The sequence below is a fragment of the Polyodon spathula genome, chromosome 11 (assembly GCF_017654505.1).
Source record: "Polyodon spathula isolate WHYD16114869_AA chromosome 11, ASM1765450v1, whole genome shotgun sequence".
In the NCBI taxonomy this organism is placed as follows: domain Eukaryota; kingdom Metazoa; phylum Chordata; class Actinopteri; order Acipenseriformes; family Polyodontidae; genus Polyodon; species Polyodon spathula.
Window position 1 is genome coordinate 13184572 of NC_054544.1, and position 3708 is coordinate 13188279.

A 3708-nucleotide genomic window follows, 5' to 3' on the forward strand; every position below is an offset into this window, starting at 1 on the left:
AGCATGCAGTTTAACATTTTCACCAGTACGTAGTTTCTGTCTTTTGATATTCAGGATTGCTGTTTTGCATTTCTGGCTTTAATTAATTTCCAACATGTGTTTAACATTTTGTATTGGAACTGGCCAAACAGCTACACAAATATTCACCTGATTTCTGTTTTGTAGCCTTTATCCACTGAGTCAGTAGAAAGGCTTCCAGGCTATAACAAATCTGCTTGGAGACATTACAAGAACAGTCATGAAGCAGACAACTGTTGTGTGCCAAGTAAACAGCCAAAGAGCATGACCACTTTCCTTAGTTTGTAGTTGTGAAAGGAGATAAACGGGTCCAGGATTTGGCTGTAAAAAGCCAACAAGCTTTCTTTGAAGTAGGCATTAAAGGCAGCTGTTTATGTAGCAGGATATTTCATTTTACGGTTGAAACATTTTTAGGCCATTGTAGAACAAAAATAATGCTGCTTTTCATTGCTTAAAATGAGAGTACAAATTAAGGCGGCGGAGCATTGCCAAACTGCACTGGGGAAAAAAAAAAAAGTGAGTTATTTTCACGGGGAAAGGGGTCAAGTCGACGTGAATTCAGTAACCATTTCCAGTGTATTTCCGGTTAGAGCCTTGCTACCAGACGGGACCCGACACTGTGTCGGGTTTGGGTCGAGTCGGGTAGGTTCTTTGAGAAATTACCTCTAATACCGTCTGACAAACCCGCTTATTCGTTTTGTGCAGTCTGTCAAATGCCTCATCGCCAACCTTTACTAAGTAACCAGAGGATATAATTAACTTCCAATGCAACTAACAATTGGCTGATAAACTGACATTTTGTACAGCCTGTCAACAAATGCTGCATGGGCGGTCTTTATGGGATACAGTTCAGTTGCACCATTTAACGTAATCAGTATTATACAAATGTACACCAACCCCCCCACCCCCACCCCCCCAAAAAAAAAAAAAAAAAAAAAAAAAACAGCAAGTGCAATGCCTAATTGATAGCTCTAAACTGGAACTGGAACAATTTATTACCAGTGCTTGCAATATTTTATCAATAAAATAAACTGGCCCACAGACATAAAACACCAGAAAATATTATCCATGCTGCTCAAGGGTAAATAAAACAGTTTTAATAATCACACATTATAAAACTTCTCCTGAAAGTATTACATCTCTGACAATTTAAGATTGAGATTAAATAGGGTAGAGGGGTAAGGATGCAGGTCAGAACTGCCAGTTGATGAGAATTCTGAACACCCCAGTGATGAGGTGAAGCATCTCAGCATTCAATCAATCACAAATCCTGTTGTCCATAAACAAAACAGTTCATTGAGATGAAACATATTAAACAATTTGTGATTATTTCAAGCCTCATGAGTGATCACATATATTAACACCCTTATTCAGATATGCTTGACCTTAGTGGCAAGGTGTCTTCAGGAAATTGAAAGCATTCATATATTTTGATACTATGACCTCGCTTTTTTTTTTGCTGATCCACATATTTTACTGATTTATGTTCTTGTTAAAGTAAAGTAAGCAGTGCTTTGTTAACAATATTGTTGTAGTTCTTTTGAAGCCTGTGGTTGATTTACTGTTTGTGTTCTCAGTGTATTTTCATTATGGCAGGCAAGAGGTTCGGTGGTAGTCCTGCTAAGCAGGAACATTTTTTTATTTTTGAATACATTTTTAGTAAGTATATTCCAGAGTGGATACAGGATACAGTAAATAATCATCTGTCTTTGAACTGTGCTGTAACTTTTTTTTGTATTGTAAATTGGTGGTAGTGTAAAGGAAATATAACATGTTTATTATTTGCTGTGGTATAAGAAACAAAAAAACAAAAAAAATCACAAGGTTGCAAATTCTCTTTACAGTGAGTGGATAAATGTTCCTGTGTTTAGATTGCATGTTAAAGCTGCTTTTGGTATTACTGTATTTATAGAGTCTAATGTCATTCATTGGTCAGATTTGGGGAAGACTTAGTCATTATTAAATGAGGGGATTTACAACAAAAGTCAAATATTTGATCTCTGGCACGGACCTCAATGCTACATGTATTTCGAGTCTAGCTTAAATATAAAGAGCAGCAACAATTTTTGCCAATACAACTTGCACATCAAAACATGACAATGATTTATCAGAAATTTATTTATTTATAATGTTAATACAATATTTATCAATTTGAGAATGGTTTAGAAGGTAAACGAAACCAACAGAAGTTGTTAGTTTAGAATTTAAAATGTTTTATTTATTTTTTAAAACCTAAAAAAATAGTTTTTCCTAGTTTTCCCCCAAATATATTACTATATAATGAACTGTATATATATAATATATATATCTATATATATATATATATTATATATATATATATATATATCTATATATCCGTCGCAGCTGTCTGTGGTATATATTCAACATCGTTGGAACCTCCCATACTTTTGCTAAAGGCAAATTATTTGATGGTACTCTTATACCTTCAGTGAAGAACAACGTGGGAATATATACTAGTTATTTCCTTATGTAAGAAGGCTTTTCAATTCTGCATGATTCATGCTCAGAGAAAACGGCAAACGGAAAACAGTTTTTTGTTGTCTTTTCCATAGGGAATGTACTAAATAGCACAAAAAAGTCACTGATGCAAACAATACACTGGTAGACACCACAATTAAGTAACCACCCCCAGCTCCTACTTCGTGTAGCAAGAGCACAGCAAGGAAAAGCAGCAGCATGTGTTGGAAACTAGAAGATGGTTTTATATATAAACGTGGTCTCATACTATTCGCTATTCTACTTGGTAGAAATTGTGCATATTTAGTGTTGAATTCTATTTCAATGGTATGAAATGAGTCTTTAAAAAAAAAAAAAAAAACATTACATACTGCAATAAGCAAATGAATAAAATCTTTAGAAATCTTTTATTTATACATTTAAAACCTTGGTCGCCCCATTGTAGCTTAAAAGACAGTGCTTTTATCTTCCAAACTGTACACACTCCTGTAAGAAAAAAATCTGTACACAACTATGATATACTTACAAAAAACCTAATTCTAAAATAATTGATAAAAAGCATGTGTCCAGTGCTTTGAAACGTAACTTGTATCTGACAGTTCTGATTAGAATTAGGTATTATTGCTTTTTTTTTTTTTTTAAAAACTAGTGTTGATTTTAAAAACAAATGAATGTTTGATTCTTATGTTCTACAATATTGGTTTAGAGATGTGCACAACTACATTCTTAAAGTTTCCTTCGACATCAAACATTCTTGATACAAAGACGCATCTCCTGTTCATATTTATACAAGTACACTGTATATTTGGGATAACTGCTATACTAAAGGTGTTTAAAAGCTGTCAGCCTCTGACACTCCAACTCCATTTCCCACTCAGATTCTCATACAGGGTTGCTTTGCTTGAAAAGATTTCCAAACCAGCAACACCGAGAAGAGAAACCTACAGACAGGAGTGAAGAATGATCTCCTTGATGGGATGGCAAAGAAAATAACATTTGAAGTACCTTATTACCAGGACAAAGATGGATTACTATGTACGCCAAGAAAAAAATAACCAAAAATGAGCTTTAACAGTTTCACCTGTACCACACCTCGATTATCTGTACATATATATACACACACACACACACACACACACATTATATATATATATATATATATATATATATATATATATATATATATATATATATATATATATATATATATAC